Source organism: Diceros bicornis, chromosome 4, assembly GCF_020826845.1.
Source record: "Diceros bicornis minor isolate mBicDic1 chromosome 4, mDicBic1.mat.cur, whole genome shotgun sequence".
NCBI lineage: Eukaryota > Metazoa > Chordata > Mammalia > Perissodactyla > Rhinocerotidae > Diceros > Diceros bicornis.
The window spans coordinates 87,091,337-87,111,153 of NC_080743.1; the positions used below are offsets into that span (position 1 = coordinate 87,091,337).

Consider the following 19,817-nt stretch of genomic DNA (forward strand, 5'->3'; position numbering starts at 1 on the left):
GGTCATAAAAGGCACTGCTTGTTCTCTCTCTCTCTCTCCAGGATCCAGCCGCCATGTCATGAAGACAGTCAAGCAGCATTACGAAGGGGCCCATGTGGCAAAGAACCGAGGCTTCCTACCTACAGCCATGTGAGTGAACTATCCTGGAAGTAGAGTTACACAGCAATAGATTACCAATACAATATTATGTCTCATTTTCTCTATTACAAATAACACTGAAATAAACATATTTGTGTATACGAATTTTTGCTCATTGGATTATTTATCTAGGATTTACAAAGTGTGTTAAAACTGAACTAAAGAATGTGAAGAACATGCTGCTCTTGAGATCCAATGATGAACTGTTTCCCAACTTACAATAAAATGAGCCTACCAGTTTTATTAATGTCTTTTAATACTGAGTATTATCGATTCTTTTTACTTTTGCTGATTTAGAAGAAAATGGTTACTTTCATTTGAATTTAGTAGATTGCTAGCAGGACTAAAAATTCTGCCATAGATCCTCAGCTTTTCATTTGTGAATTTTCTTGTCCTTTGCCCACTTATCTACCAGGATCTTAATGCTTTTCTTACCAATTTGATGAGTTCTTTTTTTTTTTTTTTTTTTATTGGTGAGGACGATTCACCCTGAACTAACATCTGTGTCAATCTTCCTCTATTTTGTATGTGGGACGCCTTCACAGCATGGCTGATGAGTGAAGTAGGTCCATGCCCGAGATCCGAACTCGTGAACCCGGGCCACTGATGAAGAGCGCACGGAACTTTAACCACTCGGCCACCAGGCCAGCCCTGATGAGTTCTTTACATGATAAATACATTAAACCTTTATTATATTTGATAAAACAATTTTCTTCAATTAGTCATCTGCAAAGGCAATTCAGTATATTGAATATTAAAGACCTAAATTTAAATTTAAGAAAAGGAAAAGCCTACCTACTAAGTCCAAATACATAAAACTAAAGGCATAATTAATTTTTAAGGGAGTTAATTTCACCTATAGTAAATAATCCTGGTTTATAAATTGCTTAGAAAAAAACTCCAAAAATGTTCTAAAATTTTTCATAGATTGTACAATATGGTTCTAAGAAAAGCCAATCTAGATTTTTAAAAACAGTCACACAAAGATGGTAGAAAAACTAAAATCAACAAATATGCCAATAGCTTAAAATTTTTCCAACCATAAAAACTTTAATCAGAGCTAACACAGTTCAAAAAATTAACTCATTTTACTTTCCTTCTCATAAAGATAGTTTTGGTCTAGTCAACTGTCAAAATGGTAACCAAACAAACAGCAGTGACTCTATATTACTAAATCTGTCAATGATTAGACAAAAGTTTTCTTTGGGAAGACTTCATTTTAAAACGAAAATAAATGCTCAAATATATAGTAATCAGCAATTTTCCAAATGGGATGGAGAAATAGATTAAGTTACCAAAAACTGCAAACATATTCAGAATCTCTATGGTTAGGGGCTGACACCAATAAGGCTGAGAGAGTGTAAATGAGTAAAAAGAAAAGAATCTATATCTGCTTCAAAATGAAAACCCTATTAATGGTCCATCATCTTCAAATACAAAATACAAATGACTAATCGTTAGGAGTGTGACATTTATGTAGAATTTCACCCTGTAAATAAATTATAGTATATTCACCATTTAACAATGAGAATCAACTAATTACAACTACATGCAACAAGATAGTTGAACGTCACAAACATGTTAGGTGAAGAATGCCAGAAATAAGTGTATGTGTTGTATAATTCCATTTTTATACAGTATCAAATAGGCAAAAGTAATCTACGGTGTTAGAAGTGAGAACAGTTATTGCATAAAGTTTGAGGGGGTGACTAGAATTGGAGCAAGGAAGGCTTCTAAAGTACTGATAATATTGTTTATTGATTTGGGTGCTGATTTCATAAGTGTGTCCAGTTTATGAGACTTCATCGAGCTGTACACTTATACGCTTTTTCAATGTAGATTATACTTCAATTAAAAGTATTTTCAGATAACATGAAAGAATTATATCCTAGCTTAGGTTTATAATTATATTCAGTTCTATAATATGTTTAGTCTCACGGAGCACCTCAATTTTTTAATAACCCCCCTTTCAAAACCCCTGGTTATCCCATGCCCACTAAGTGAGTAATATTAATAGAATGTATTTAAGTAGGTCTGTTCTTTATGTAAAAATATATAAAATATCACTTTTTATAAAAATAAAAAAAAGAATTACTAAGGAGCAAGTACAACGAAAAAGTGTCTTCACAGAAAGAAAAGAGGAGCCGGCCCGGCGGCTTAGCGGTTAAGTGCGGGCGCTCCACTACCGGCGGCCCGGGTTCAGATCCCGGGCGCGCACCGACGCACCACTTCTCCGGCCATGCTGAGGCCACGTCCCACATACAGCAACTAGAAGGATGTGCAGCTGTGATGTACAACTATCTACTGGGACTTTGGGGGAAAAATAAATAAATAAAATTATAAAAAAATAAAAAATTAAAAAATTAAAGTTATTTTATGAATTGGTATTTTTCATGGCGTAATAGCTAACAGCCACACTGTCAACAATTTTGACATTCAGGAAAGCGTTAACAAATTTTCAGTAGCCTGTCAGACTACTTTATTTTCTGAGACATTATCTGTCAAGGTCTAAATTTAAATGATCATCAATCATCCACAAAACAGACTTTCTTATTTACTGTGTTTTAATTTACTATAAATAGTTAAGGTATACCAAAAAGTATAAGAAATAATATAATACACACCCACGTACTCACCTCTCAGTTTAAAAAATAAACTATTATCAATTTAACTCAAGTCCCCCGTGTGACTGTCTCTACTCATATCCATCTCCCTCCACCCAGAGGTAATAACCACTATCCTGAACTCGATATTTATCATGTATATCCCTTTGACTCCCAACATTTTTCAAAAGTCAAAAATGGCAATCCTTCCTATTCAACACAAAACAACTGATCTCAAATTATACCTTTAAAATGTTCCTGAAAAGGTTTGTTAAGTGAAATTGTGTATGAATGTACTACAGATGTTCAATCACTGTGCTTGCTCACCCAAAGTCCTCTTTCTAAAGAACAACCACTCCCCCCCATCCACAACCCCGTCCCCTCTACCCAGCTATAGCTGACTGGATAAGGAATGAGGAACTGATACAAGGGTGGCTTGACCAGTCCCTGGCAAGAAGAGATCTAAGAATTTTGTAATGAAATGTTAGGCAACTACATCAGTGAACTGTGAGAAGCCAAGCTGAAAAATCATGACAAAAAGCAAGAGGAAGATCAAAGGAAAACAAATGGAGAGACCATGTGGCCTCCACAAAAAGGAAAAAGATGGCCTTGTTCTTGTCTGTTTTCCAGTTCCCATTATACCAGTACCTCATTTTCCCCCTTTGCATTCCTTGAGGGCTCTCTGAAGCCTTACAACAAACTTCCCTTTATTTCCGGGAAAAAAAAGATAAAATTCCACAGAAAAAGAGGATCCCATGAAATCATTCATTTCAAGCTTCTAAATCATATACTTAGAAGAAAAAAGTTATTTAAAAAAGATATATTTGAAATTTATTTATTTCAAATATACTATAGAAAAAATGTATCAAGAAATATATTATTTTAAACAAGAGAGAGAGAACACAGAAAATTTCAAAAACTCAATGACAGTTCCTTTCAGAGAGGGTTATCTCTGGTCACCAGAAAACATTTTTTTTTAATCCACTAATGAAATTTAGCCTTTATCTTTCAAATTCATTGTCTTATATATAGTCCTTCAACTAAAAAGTCTACTTTCTAAACCAAAAATCTAAAGTCTAAAAAATTATTTTTCCTGATTTACGGGTTTTTATGAAAGTCTCAGAACTAAATTTAAACATTAAATATATATATACACATATGTCCAGAAAATCTAGGAAATATATCTTTCTAGTAACACAATTTTCCAGTCAGGTATAACACTAGTCTATTAACATTTGGGGTTTCAAGCTTTCATCTTGAAACTCGCACTACTCCTGGGATCAGTAAAACATATCTCCCCTATTTCCCTTACCTTTTAATTTCTTTTTTCCTTGATTGATGGTTTCTCTACTTTTGCCCAATTCATCAATGGTAACATTTCCAAATGTTCCATTCCTAGACCTCTTCTTTTCTAGCTCCCTCTTCCCAGGCAATCTCATACACTTTCATGGTTTCAACTACTTCCTAAGTGTCATCCTATTTCTGTTCTAGATCTTTATCCGAGCTCTGGACCCAAGTTTTCAGTCTATTAGATAGTCTACTTCAAAGTCCCACTGGCACTTCAAATTTATCAAGTTCAGAACCAAATTCATTATCATCTATCTTCAAAATTGTTCCTTCTTCTTGTTCTCTTAGCAAATGGGATTATCAGGCATCCAGCTCATCTTTGACATTCCTGCCTCTCCCTCACTCCATCATTTACTGAGTTACCAAGCCAATACTGTCTTTAAGATGTTTCTGTTATGATATATAAAATATGCCTTCATAGAGCTGTTGAAAAAAATTTTTTTTAGTATTTCTCTAATTTCTCTCTCTCTCTTCTCCTTGCCTCTGTTCAGAGCATCATCTTTAGCCTAAATTATGGAAAAAGCTTCCTAAATTACTCTGCTCCTAATCTGTTCTCCCTACTGCAACCAAAGTTATCTTTCTAACACAAAACCTAGCAACTCTCCTTTTATAACTCTTCACTATCATCTATGGGATAAAGTTCCAAACTCCTTAGCATGACAGAACTCAGAACCTTTCACAACCTTAATTTATAGTCTTACCTCTTGCTATTTTCACTGTATACCAATTGTTCCTGTCAAATAGCCATACCTAGAGTGCATTCTGTGAATATCTAGAAATCTTGATTATCTCCGTATCTTCTTTTCCTAAGTTTTCTCTGGCAGTAATACCCTTCAAGGCCAAACTCTGTCATCTCCTATAAATCTTTTCCAGACTATCCCTTCACAGAATTACTACTTTATCTGTTTCCCATAGCATTCTGTTCACTTTTTACAGCCCTTATCATTATACACACACACATCATTCATTCATTCATTCAATGAACATCTGTTGAGCACTGAATGCTCACAATCTAGTAGAGGAGACACACATATAAACAGGATACAATGTGATGAGTTATATAATAAAGTTACAAATAGCATATATGTATCAGTCTCCCCACAAGGCTGTACTGTCCTTAAGGAAGACATCTTATTTATCTTCATATCAACAGAGCCCTTCAATGAACAGATAAGCAAATTGCAGTGTTGGAAGCTGTTATGATCTCACTTTAAACAGAAAAGAATTAAAAGGAATCAAAGGCGGGGCTGCCAGTGAAGGGATGAATAGGTAAGGGAGTGGGGTAAATTAACAAAAGTGACAAGAAACATGATCTTAGAAGCAGAAGAGGTGATTAAAACGCCAGGCTGAAAAACTACTCATAAGAAAGGAAGAGGAACACGATTTACATACATCACTAGGCTAGTAAGCCAGGGAAAAAAAGAAATGGAAAACAAAGGAATGGAATTCATATACTGTTTTGCAAGTAGTCTGTAAGAATATATGGTAAAATAAACTAAAAGGCACACACACAAAAAGCATAATTGACCTTGCTGATGATAACAGGGCAAAGAAGAGGGCTACAGGTGGCTATATAATAAACTAAATGTATGATGCCATGGAAACAATGGGAGTCATTCAATAAAAGCACATCATCACTAATGTGCAATGAATCAGAAGACTGAAGCAAAAGATAATGCTACTGCTCTGGCTATAACCAAGTAAAAGCCTTATTATGATTAGGCCAAAAAATAGTATAAGAACTATATATAAATTGTATTGGAGGTTCATTTACTCACTCTCTGAACACAAATAAGGTAATGAGCAGTTAAACTGGAGCAATAAAACACTGCCATCTGGAGTCACTGAACAGCCGAAACTACTCAGAAAGGGAAGACATTTTTCCCAGCTACTCACCCACAGCAAAGATTAATTACTAGACTCATGGCTTCAAACTCACAAAAAATCTTAGTGTTTCTCAGAGGGGAATGGTGTGTCCCCAGGTGAACAGATTATTTGCGGGAACTAGAGGTACCACTGCTAATTACCAGGTGACAACTTGGCCAACACATGTACCTTGTTAAGAATTCTGTGTGTTAGCAATCAAGTTCCCTGATTCTGGAAGTATGGTGATGACATTGAGTGCCCATCCTCAACAGACCTGAACTCGACCTGATCTATACTGAAACCCAGAAACAAAGATTCCAAGATGCAAGAGTCTCCAGTTGACAGTAAGAAGCCAGAATCCAAACAATGAAATTGAAATAACTGGAATTAGAAATCTAGGCACACTGTCCTAGATCATATTCAATTAATTCAATCAGGAAACTTAATGTATTCCTTCTCCTAAAACCCACACCATATCATTCCTTCTCCTAACATCCTACAGGTTAAAATGAGCTGAAAGGGGAAGGTGAGGTGGTTCTTCTTCTTTTTTTTTTTTTTCCGGTGAGGAAGACTGGCCCTGAGATAACATCTGTTGCCAATTTTCCTCTTTTTGCTTGAGAAAGATCACTGCTAAGCTAATATCCGTGCCAATCTTCCTCTATTTTGTATGTGGGATGCCACCACAGCATAGCTTGGTGAGTGGTATGTAGGTCCACGCCTGGGATCCGAACCAGCAAATCCCAGGGCACCAAAGCGTAAACTTAAGCACTACGCCACCGGGCCGGCCCTGGGAAAGTGAGGTTCTTAATACTTTTTTTCCCCTATTATCATCTCTAGTTTTTTCATTCACTAGTATAGTCTCACTTAAGAAAATCTGCTTAAAATTAGGGAAACATTTATAATCATTCTTTAGAAAACAAATCTGGTATGGTCGCTTCAAATAGTAGTAGTATATTTTCCTCTTTTTCCCATTCACCTATTTTCTTCTATGATATTTATCCCTCTTACTTCTTTTCTGTTTTCCATATTAATCTCTTATCTGACTTCCTCTCCTCCCGTTCTCATCTTTAATTTCCTATTTTTATATCTACTATTCATATTTATATTATACGTGTTTATGATTAACTTTCCTAAATCTAAAAAAGATACTATCTCTATGAATAAACCTACAACATAATAAAATTTCTCTCAAAACTCAAAAAGACCTTTACCACATTGAATGAGATATCTGATATATACATATGTACACACACACATATGAATACACATTTATTAAAACATTATGATAATATGCTTGACTTCTTTTTAAAAAATTTGGGCACACGATGTGAACTGCTATTAAAGACAATGCACAAAATATTAGTCTTAAGATGCCAGTATAACATGTCAAAATGCACCTTTAGCCATAAAGTCATCTGTTCACTGTTTAATCCATGGCAAACAGGGACACACAGAAAACATCCTTTGCATTTAAATATCTTTTAAATACAATACTTTAAAATCATTACTCCCCCCACTCAACTTCTGTAGCTAGTTTTTAAACCTATTAAGATAACTCCCAAATAACCCATACATACATCCCCAATCATTCCCATTGCAAGTGAGCTTCAGAGCCGCCACACAATGCCTTCCTCCAAAGCAGCTGCAGAGTTCTTGTCTCCTGAGCCTGCTTTCTCAAGCAACTCTAGGAGAATCACCTGCATAACACGTTAAAAACAGATGCTAAGGCTCCACCCCTGAGAGATTCTGAATCAGTGGGTCTGAGAAGAGGCCAAAAACCTGTATTTTTAAAGGTCAACAAGGAGGCCAACAAACAGGCAGCTTTGAGAACTACAGCTCCAGAGAATATCTTCAATTCTACTCTTTGAAGCCCGAAACCTCCAAAAACACCTGTGATTCCACGAAAATGAGCATCAGTGGAGAGAACTCATCTTGTTCCCCAACAACCTGAGAACATCTCTCTTCCGAAGCTCCAGACCACTTGACAGCAACAATCCCTTTAAATCAAAAGCCAAAATTACAGACCTCTAATTACAGGCTGCGGGGTGACCATGGGGGCAGTTAAGTTAATAATCATAGCTACCATTTTCTGTGTTCCTTCTATGTGGGCCAAGGACTGTATTGTTTTCCACATATTATTTTCAATCTCTGTCACAACCCATGAGGCAACTATCTGTATATCCATTTTACTGACGAAGAAACAGTATCAAGACAGACTATGGAATTAGTCCAAGGTCATTCAGCTAAGAAATGACAGCAATGGAAATTAAATCTAGATCTCTCTCTCTCTTTCAAACCTCTGAAAGCCTTTTAATGGTTATTCACATGATGCCTCTCATAATATTCAGACTCAGCCACCCTCTATAAACAATCCCCTATCCTCTCTCATAATTTCATCATAAAGCACCTTGCTTTCCCATTTAGATTCTATCCTCTTTACAACTTTTGTTTCATTAAACAGAACTTCAGTGCATTTTAGCATAAAGTAACTTCAGTGCATTTTAACTTCTTCAGAGAATGCTCGTTTAACCTACATGCCTTGACTGTTAGGAAACTCACACCAAAGGACAGGGATTCCTCACAAATGTCTACAGATGAAGCTTTTTATTCTCTCCTCCCTCCTAAACAGGGCAGGTAAGATGTTTTAGCAAACTCCTTGTTCCCCACATTGATGCATCAGACTATATTCTTCCACTCATGAAAAACCTTTTCCTCAACGTGACCCATGCTATCCATTCATTCAACAAATATTTGCTGAGTGCCAAATATGTAGTACGAATGAATAGTGCTAAGCAGTGGGTATATAGCAATGGAAAGAATAAACACTCAAGGAGTCTAAAGGCTTGCTCAGAAGGTTGATATTCAACAAATATTACAAATGGGATGAAAATAATTAAGGAAAAAAATGCAAGTGCTATGGAAGCATATAACAGGAGAAAGTCATTTAATCTGGGAAGCAGAGAGGAAAGTGTCATCTAATCTAAGACCTAAAGGATGAACAAAGGAGTTGGCTATGGGTAGGCAAGAAAGAGCTTTCCAGACAGTAGGAACAGTATGTGGAACGGCCCTGAAACAAAAAAGATATAACATAATTTAAGAAACCAAAAGTCTCATGTGTTGGAGAGGGAAAATGGGGAGAGACAAAGCTGGAGAAGGAAACGAACAAGATCATCCAGGGTCTCTGACACAATTACGTTTGTGTTTTTAAAAGATCAAGAGTTGGCTACTCCTCTCCTAGCACTGACCATAGTTTTCAGAAACCAATAACATAGAATCTATATCACTCTATCACACTTTTTCTCCTTACTATACTGCATCTTAAATTTCAGAAAATTTAGGAATACTTTTATTATTCATTTAAGTGACTCAAGAGTTTTATTCTAATGTCCATTTTACAGTGAGTTTAACCGGCATCTTATAGAGAAACAAGTCATTTCATGTAAAAGTCAAAGCATAAACAATACTGCTTCGTCCAGATTAAAGTCCAATATCACCAGGACTAAAACAAAACTACTATTTGGCATGATTCTATTTGCAGCATGTAAAATATAAATGAATGCTCAAAACAATAACCAACTTCCAAAGTTAGCTAAGGAAGGCTCTAACTTGCCAATAGAAAATGGAAACAGTTTCACTAAAGCTATAATAAGTGATATAAAAGGAATCTGGTTAAAATGATATAAATAAAAAGCAGAAGTACCTATAAATCAAATAAGGATGCAACTTTTAAAAACTATTTGCTTGATAGCAAATGTAATCTAAAGCCAATGAGGAGTCCACACTTCAAGTATCACCACAATATTCACCTCATAAGAGAAGTACAATGGCTGAGAGAAAATAATAGCCAAGAAATTCAAAAGAATTATATTTACTATTTAAATTTTTTATTATGCAGGCTAACAGTTCATAAGTAGGGAGAATGGGAAAAGAACAGAAAAAAAAACTTTTAGAGGAAAGGAGCCATAAGAATGCTTCACCTGTTTCAAGATCTCTCCACCTCCAGGTTCTCTCAAGAAACTTCAACCATCAATTATATTTTCTCTCATGTGTATCTCTAGCCTCCTTCCCTCACCAAGATTCTTCCTATCAGCATTTATACTTAATCAAGTCTTCTTAAATTAAAACAAACACACATACACAAAAATCCCTCAACTCAGCACCCTCCACCACTGCTTTTTCCTTCAGAAACTTCTCAAAAGAGTTGATTGAATACACTCAGTCTTGATTTAAAGATACTTTTCAATCACTCTTCAAGCAATTCCAATGTGGCTGCCATCACCATTTCTCCACAACAGCAGCTCTCACTAACACCACCAAAGACCTCTTCATCTCCAAATCTAACGGGCGTTTTCAAATAACAAGTCCTCAACCTGCCGACCTCTTGGCAGCATTCCTCACAGTTGACCACTCTCTTGAAACCCTCTCTTCCCTTGGCTTCCATACACTCCACTTTGATTTTTCACCTCCTCTCTAGTTCTCTTTCTTAGTCTCCTTTGCTAGCTAGTCCTTCTCTTTTAAAGCCTGAGGTTCAAGAGCATTTGACCTTCGGCTCTTTTCTTTTCCAACACCATACTCTGGGTGACCTGACCCATGCCCAAGGCTTCAAATACCATCTATATGCCAATGACTGCCAAAACTCCAGTCCAGATCTTAGAGATATCCTAACCCACATATCAAACTGCTTATTCAGAAATCTCAACGGCACATCAAACACAACATCTCCAAAAGCCAACTCATGATTATTCCCAAAAAACAAAGTATTCCCTATCTCAGTACAGTTGCACAAGCCAGAAATATCCACCACAGGTGATCATACTATATGAAGGACCTCTAAGGTCCTTTTCTACTCTGAATTTATAATCTATACCACCAGTTCTCAGAGTGTGGTCCAGGGATCTCTAAAGGTCTATGATGAGACCCTTTCAGATGGCGTCTTTGAGGTCAAAACTATTTCCATAATAATATTAAGATATTATTTGTCTTTTTCACTCTCATTCTCTTATGAATGTGTATAGTGGAGTTTTCCAAAGGCTACATGACATATGATATCACAAGAGATTGAATGCAGAAGCAGATATGAGAATCCAGATGTCTTCTATTCAGGCAGGCATTAAAAAGATCTGAAAAATGTCAAACAATCCCACTCTTCTCAATGCATGTTTTTTTGTTTTGCAAAATATAATTATTTTTCATTAAAAAAGTTATTTGTGAGGGGCCGGCCCGGTGGCGCAAGCGGTTAAGTGCGCGCGCTCCGCTGCGGCGGCCCGGGGTTCGCTGGTTCGGATCCCGGGCGCGCACCGACGCACTGCTTGGTAAGCCATGCTGTGGCGGCGTCCCATATAAAGTGGAGGAAGATGGGCACAGATGTTAGCCCAGGGCCGTCTTCCTCAGCAAAAAAAAAGAGGAGGATTGGCGGATGTTAGCTCAGGGCTGATCTCCTCACAAAAAAAAAAAAAAAAAAAAAAAAAAAAAAAAAAAAAAGTTATTTGTGGGCCGGGCCTGTGGCTTAGCGGTTAAGTGCGTGCACTCTGCTACTGGCGGCCTGGGTTCGGATCCCGGGCGTGCACCGATGCACCACTTCTCTGGCCATGCTGAGGCCACGTCCCACATACAGCGACTAGAAGGATGTGCAACTATGACATGAAACTATCTACTGGGGCTTTGGGGAATAAAAGGAGGAGGATTGGCTTCCTCAGCAAAAAGAGGAGGACTGGCATGGATGTAACAAAAAATTTAAAAAATAAATAAATAAAACAAGTCATTTGTTAATATGATATGGGTTTATTGTTACTTTAAATAAATTAATAAATATATTTAAAATTTCCAATACAGTAAATATCAACAGATATAGCCCACATAAAGAAAAGCTCTTTGAGTTTTCAATAACTCAAGAGTATAAAGTGGTCTTGACATCAAAAAGTTTGAGAAACGCTGATCTATACCTACAGTATATACACAAATAAGACATAAGATGACATTTTGAAATAGCCAATTTTCAAGTATCTTCTAGCAGTAAATTTTCCTTTCACATTTATCAACAGTGCTCTCATTCAGTCACATAGACTCATTCAGTTCAATTATTTATTGGGCCCCTACAATGTGCCATGCCCTGTGGGTAAAAGATGAAAGAAATGACTTCATTCTGAATCTCATAGAGAATATTTTCCGTACCTTTGCTACATTTCAGTTCTCTCATCTCTATCAGACCCTACATAACAACCATCTCCATCTGAAAGGTTGAGAAAAGACAACCTTGCAATAGTCATACTAGTTTCAATATAAAATGGACAAAATTAGTAGGGACCACACAACAAAAAGTGGAAAACATTCCAGCTCTAAGTCAGACCTATGACACTGTTCCAAGTAAATTCTCAGAATATAGGCATGGGTTGCTTAATGAGAGGGATACGTTCTGAGAAATGCATCGTTAGGCAATTGCGTCATTGTGGGAACATCATAGAGTGTACTTACACAAATCTAGATGGTATAGTCTAGGCTATATGGTACTAATCTTACGGGACCACTGTCATATATGCGGTCCGTCATTAACCAAAATGTCGTTATGTGGTACATGACTGCAATATACAAATGACCTGAGAATTTAGCCTCACCTCTTTTTACTTACAACACACAAACTTCAACAAACTGTAATCCAGGAAATCCAAAAGAAAACTATGTAACATCTGGTACCAGTTTGGCCTCTGGAGTATAGGAGGCAGGGTGAGGATCACAAAAGACACAATGTCCCCCACTGATATGAAACTAAGAGCTAAACTAGAGCCTGACTAAAGGTAAAGAGAACTGAAGACAACAAATAGGACCTGGAATAACAAGAAAAAAAAAAAAAAAAACAGAAATAGGAGCCTATACTTTGCTTACCCGCTATCTAGCTATCCTGAATATTGACTCTTCTAAATAAATTTCAAGGAATATATCCCCATAAAGATGTCTTATAGTTTGCAAGTCAGGATTATTTTTTGCCCTGAAGTGTGCAATTTTCACTGCAAAAGCTTCCCTGATAGCTAAGAAACTTAACACTGGTTAACTCAGAGGAGATGGAGTGCGGTTCCATGATAGGAAACCGATTTGTCAGTGGGTATATTTTTGAATTTTTTAAAAGCAGATGCACTTATCACTTTTTGAGGAAAGAAAATAAGGAAAAATAAATAATTTTGAAAAGTGTCCTTCCACATTCAGTAACTTAGCTAATTTAGAGGCTGTTAAGGAAACAAACACAACTAAATTTTCTTTCATTAGAAGCCTTTACTGACTCCTTGATGCAGTGTAGTTGCTCCCAATTTGTGAATCCACAGCACTTTATCATTCCTCTTACCTCCTGTACTATTATTTACATATCTGTTTCTTACATGGGACTGTGGGAATGATATTTTATTCCTCACAGTACACAGCACACACTAGGTGCTCCAGACCTGTTTGCTGAATGATGATGGTCCCAATGATAAGTCTCAGAATCCATTCTTAAATGCAAATAGGCAAAAAAAAAAAACACAAACCACAGATTATTTCATACAATATGAAGAGGTTAACCATTCCTGAGCAGAAAATTTCTTTCACGGTAATATGTAAAAAAAAAAAAAAAAAAATAGTTATATGTGTACATATACGTTTCATATTTTAAAACAAGCCCAAAGCTAAAAAGAAATTCTTTAATACTCAAAGATTTAGACATGAAAATGAATTGAAGCCTATTAACTTGTGGCCAGTGCTATTAGTCATGAATGATTTTTTAAATCTAGTTTTAAAAAGGAAGGGACGCCGCAATTCCATAAGCAGCTTCTACAAGTCCACTTACAACAACAAAAACTTTAAGTGGCTAACTTTTTTTAAAAACTGACCAAAACCCAAACTTCTCAAAGATAAATCGGATTCTTCTGTTCACAAAAATATCCTTCTATTTGTTAAAAAAAAAAAACAGAACTCCTTTACACTGTTATTTCTCTATAGTATTTAAAATAAATCATTATAGAAAAATGTAGCATCTACATTTTTTCAGAGATGTATCTATTGTATAAGCATAGTCCAACTTTGTTTATAACTAATCAGAGAACAAAGCAAATTAAAGCTGGAAGTTAAGGGTCATCTAGCCTCACGTTTTTCAAACATGTAGTAATGACCCATTCATAGGTCAAAAAAACCCAATCTGGTGGGTTGGAGCTAGTATTGTTTCAATGAAACCAAACAGAACTGAATTGAGAATATCAGGGTATCAAAAGTAGAAGGGTATTGTTTTAGTAAAACTTTCATTCCATTTTATATATAAAAATATACATATTTATGTATATTGTGTCACCATGAAAAACATACTTCTTACTGTAGTGTCCTAGTCAAAAGAGGTCAAGAGATTCCCAAGCTTTCTCAGCTCACAGAACCTTTAGTCTCTCTCTAATTTTTTCATGGTGCCCCCAGGCCAAAAAACACCTAACACTTACAGTTATTAGGTAGTTAGGACCATACAACCTATTTACATACTGACAACTTAGTAGCTGTTTGAAAAACACATATAAATTGAAAAAATATTTTATTACCAAACAACCACATTACTTATTGATGGGATGTGTGCACCTAATACACATTACACAACTTCTCAAATCTTGAAATCACTTTGGACACTACCACTTTCACTTACTGTTTCACATTGATTTTTACACAGTACTTGCTTTTTATCACAGCAACCCTCCAAAACCTAGTTTTTTGAAGACATACTGTCACAGAAAGGAATGTAGCACAATCTCATGTGCACTATCTCAAACTAATCGTTTGAGCAGTGTCCCACAGATGTCAAATATTACTGTGTTTCCCTCGAAAATTTAAAAATATCCCACAGTGCTTGTGTGAGTTCACTATGGTGCTCCAAGGTACTTTTGGGCACAGTTCAGGAATCTTGAGTTTAAGAAACACTGATCTAACCTACGTATTTACTTTGTAAATTAAGAAATGAGCTTTAAGGTCACAAAGCTAGCAGAAAAATAAATACATTTAGTAGGAATTTTCATAGATTAATTTTAACCTTTCATCAACAAAAGTTTTGAAATAGAATCCAATTATGTGATATCTGGCTGATGAAATCTGTAGATCTCTGAGAAACAACTCCATTTATATGACTGTATAATTGAAGAAAAATTCTGCTCCAATATTTTCTTTTTTAGGAAAAAGCTTTCAAAAATTATAAAAGCGGGACTTACAATAAACAATACAAAAGTGTCTTAAGTAAAAAAAGGAAAGTTATCTACTCCCCCAGGGATAACACTGCTAATAGTTTAATGTCGATTCTTACACATTTTCCTTTGCACATACAAAACCAAACTACATTTCTTTGCCTATGTGTGTGTTTGTACAAAACGAATCATATTCCACAGTGTAGTACAACCTATTTTTTCAATCATATTATGAACATTCTTCCATGTCAGTACATAACAGTAACTGCAAACATTTATGTGGCGCTTACTATGCTTACCTAGGGCTTAAATATTAACTCATTTAATTCTCACAACAGCCCTGTCAGATAAGAACTATAATTATATCCACTTTATAGATGAGTTTAAGTAACTTGCAAATGGTCACAGCTAATAAATGGTGCCATTAGGGTTTGAACCCAGAAAGTTTGCTGCATGGTCCCTGCACTCAAGGATAAGCTCAGTTGCTTCTCATGAAGTAAATATAGAAATCCCTCAACCTGTTAACAAGTGCATAATATCTCACAGCATAAATATACTATAATTTTAACAATTCCCCTACCAATGGACAATTAAGACATTCTCTGTTACTTATAAATGTTCACATTTATTTGTAATAATCTAAAATGAACATCCTTATAGATTTGTTCTTGGGCTCTAGTGTTAAAATTTCTGTAAAATAACACTCCTAAAAATGAAATTATTCTATCAAAGAATATGTGCACTTTTAATTTTGGTAGATAATGCCACATGTCCTTCGAGAACATTGTTCCAGTTGTACCAACTTATAGTCCCAATGACAGAACAGAGGGTTGAGATTCATTGTTAACAAATATTTTTGACTCATGAAAAGACAGTCCTATTTTCAGTTTTTTTTTTTTTTTAAAGATTTTATTTATTTATTTTTCCCCCAAAGCCCCAGTAGATAGTTGTGTGTCATAGCTGCACATCCTTCTAGGTGCTGTATGTGGGACGCGGCCTCAGCATGGCCGGAGAAGCAGCGCGTCGGTGCGAGCCCGGGATCCGAACCCGGGTCGCCAGCAGTGGAGCGCGCTCACTTAACCACTAAGCCACGGGGCGGCCCTGTTTTTCAGTTTTTAATTAACACTGATGTAGAACAGATGGCCAGGTTGTTCACAATTATCCTCTGATCTGATAATTATCTGACACTTTAAACAAATGTAAACTTAGCAGCTGACAGTGGATTCTTCACCCAGTTATGAAACCAACTATAGGTAAGATATTTCCCTATATGATACTCTGTTTATGTATAAAACGTGGGAATTAAACTAGTCAGCCTTTAAGATTTAAAAATCCTAATACTGTAATTAAGAGTAATTACTGTAATTTCCTCAGCAAAAAGAGGAGGATTGGCAGGGATGTTAGCTCAGGGCTGATCTTCCTCACAAAAAAAAAAAAAGAGGAAGAGTTGAGATGTGCCTAGGAACTATGAACTAGTGTTTTGTTTTGTTTTTTAAATATTATACCGAGACCACACTTTAGTCAATTTATTCAACCAATATTTATTGAATTTTTTGAATTTATTGGTTGAATATACATTGGTGGAAGTTTATTATGTGCTAGGCATTGGGTGCACGGTAATCAATAGAGGATTTCTGCCATCATGAAACTTACAGACTAGATAAGAAAGGCAAATAATAACCCCAAATAAGCACTAGTAAATGTAGAGTTATACTTGTGGTAACAATAAACAAAAAGTATTAGTGCAGGAAAAAACTATGCAATCTTTTGTTTACTCAGGGTTTTTGGACTATTTATGACACTAGAAATTGTCTGACATGGGGAAAAAAGAAAATTATCTAACAACCGGTCCCACACTGCAGAAACAGCAATCAGAAGTGTAGATGGTGATTTAACTTTTTAAATCATCAGTTGTCTCTACAATAAAATCACCAAGTTGTTACTACTCAGTTATGCTACTATGTGGCTTGAATATCTGCTTTACATAACCAAGAGTATAAATGATTTGAAATACCAAAGATGACAGAAGTAAGTATCCAAACAAAATGAGTGATGACAAATTAACTACAATTTCTTAGGAACATTATTCAAGCAAAAAGTACATACAGAACTAATGCAATCCATTATAATAATTCATGACTTGTTAATAATTAACAAAATGCTATGAAAGTACTAATGCTTTTAAAGAAGTGACAATCATCAGCATAAGGAGCAAGTGGCATGTCAAAAAGAACAAGAATAGAATTTTTTTTAGATTTTAAAAAACCAAATGTCAGAAGTATCTACATTAATATTCAATTTAAAATAAAACTAATTCTAGGATGTTAACTAGACTTATTGTGGTGATCATTTCCCAATATATACAAATAGGGAATCATTATGTGGCACACCTGAAACTAATATAACGTTATATATCAATCATATCTCAATAAAAAAATAATTGAAAATAAAACTAATTCTCAATCATCTGCAGAAATAACAGCAGCATTCACAAAAATAAACGAACTTACTTGTGTGTCAATTTCCACAACTGCAAAGTAAGATATTTGCCAAACCTACTCACAAAATTGCTATGTAGACTAAATAAAATAATGTATGTGGAAGCACACCAAAAAATGACGTCAGTTATTTTAGACAGCAGCTTTTTTGCTCTCACTATAACTTATACCAATTTAACAAATAAAATTGGTTAGACAGGGGCTACATCTCTTTTTTCTGTCCATGATATGGTAGAAGCGTTATAAAATGGGCAAAAGACTGGCAATCCGAAGCAACAGAAGAAAACTCAAAACTCCATAATTCATAAATTGATTACCCCACAGGAGGTTGGCTGCTGAAGTATTAACGCTCCTCCATAACACTACACACCAACAAATCTCGGAAAAATCTTTTCACATATGTACGAAATTGTTTACATATTATAACTCACCATCACTACAAACAGGAAGTACTGCTACTGACTATGAAGATGAGATACACATGTATTTATCCACACATACAATGTATTCCAGGTTATGTTTATTTTCTGATTAAAGTATCTTAAATCCAACGCAATGACCGTTCCAGGGTTCAGATATATTTTATTACTCTGCATGGCGTTTGTCAATTTAGCACACCAAAACTAATTATTACACTCCCATGGGTTTGAAGAAACTTCTACCATAGGTCTAACAACCAATTCCCCAAAGTCACAATCTCATTTTATTAGCAGCACACTGCCTTATTTAAAAACAATATTTTAAACTAAGAAATTTTTTAAATGGAGAGCAGCTTTCAGTATTTTATCACTGCCTCTACAAACCTTCTCAAGTTGTTACTAGGTCTGCCTAAGATAGCCTTTTCTTTAAAACCCTTAAAATACAGGAGGAGGTATCGTGTTAACATGGCAACATAACCATTAACGACTTTTCCAAATTCAAAACAAGGATCACCAGCAAAACAAAACAATCAGGTGGAGTACATGGATACTGATCACTATTCCTGGCCACCTGTTTTTTCCTATATGAAGGATTTGCTACTACACTAAAACCACATTAAAATCTATATGTGCGACTTCCTATCCGAAAACTAAAAAACCAGCCAAATTCCAAACCATGTTGTGACATTAGCTAAATATTATTTAGCACGTTGGGCTATATTTAAAAAGAGGGCGGGGAAAAATGCTACGTAAACTTTCAAAGCGTAAGGCTTTTTAAATCTCCCCCTACATCATTTGTGAATAAATCAGTAGACTACATTCAGCAGCTGCTAGACTGGAACACAAGATCAAAGTTTTCCCTACGTTTAGGAATGTTTATCCCCACCAAAAAGGAACAGAAACTAGTCATCCTTGCCACTGGAGCCAGTTGCCCGGAATTTCCCCAAATATGCCTGATCTCCAATGAAGAAGGGACACTTCTCTGGAGACCAAAGGAGAGAGGCATCTCAAATCTTTTGCAGACGAGAGGAGGGGCGGGGGAAGCGGGGGAGGACCGGCAGGTAAGGAAGGAAATCTCGTCTTCGGCAGGCACCGGTGGGACCTGAAACCGAAGTCGCAGGATGGCCCTCCCCGCAAAGCCTCAGGACCCAGTAAGGTTCCCCGAGGGCGAAGCCAGGCTGGGCCAGGGCTCCCCGCGCCCCGCCCCACCTCTCTCGCCACCACTGGGGACCCGGGACCGCGGACAGAGGCTGCGGAGGCTAAGAGAGCGTCCACGGTCCCAGCCAGGTCCTCCCGCAACTCACCTGAGAGTGTCGCCTCCGCCCTCGGCTCCCACGGTGCATCCCGCAGGGCCTGGCGGAGGGTACAGTGACGCCGCCCCAACCTGCCCCAGGGCTGCCGGGCCTGGCCTCCCCGCTCCGGGGACGCACCGGGTGCCCGCCTCGCACCGGCTCCCGAAATCCGCGGGTCTGCAGAGAAGGAAGGAGAGACGGAAAGGCTGCCTCCCCTCCCCCACAACAAGCTACCCCCTGAGCTGCGGCTCTCTGCAGTTCCCTCTGGCGCAGGTCTGGCCCCTCTCCCCCCGCCCGGGAGTCACTTCAGCAGCAGCGGCCCAGTCGCCATTACAGCCCAACAACTGACACGGAGGAGGAGCGGCGCCGGCGGCAGCGGCGGCGGCGGCGCGAGGCAGGGCGGGAGCAGTAGGGGCCCGGGCAAACATCGCGAGAACTATGCCCAGACGGTTCCACAAGAATGCAACCCTTGGTTAGG

At 37.0% G+C, this 19,817-nt stretch overlaps 1 protein-coding gene across 1 annotated transcript in view; it reads right to left on the bottom strand.

Moving 5' to 3' along the window:
• The window catches only part of CEP350 (centrosomal protein 350), a 158,236-nt gene extending 138,802 nt beyond the window's left edge, over positions 1-19,434 (bottom strand). Inside the window, exon 1 of the mRNA XM_058539963.1 lies at positions 19,352-19,434. The gene's annotated coding sequence lies outside the window, so the exon portion shown is untranslated. The remainder of the gene's footprint in view (positions 1-19,351) is intronic.
• Between the last annotated feature and the right edge of the window lie 383 nt (positions 19,435-19,817).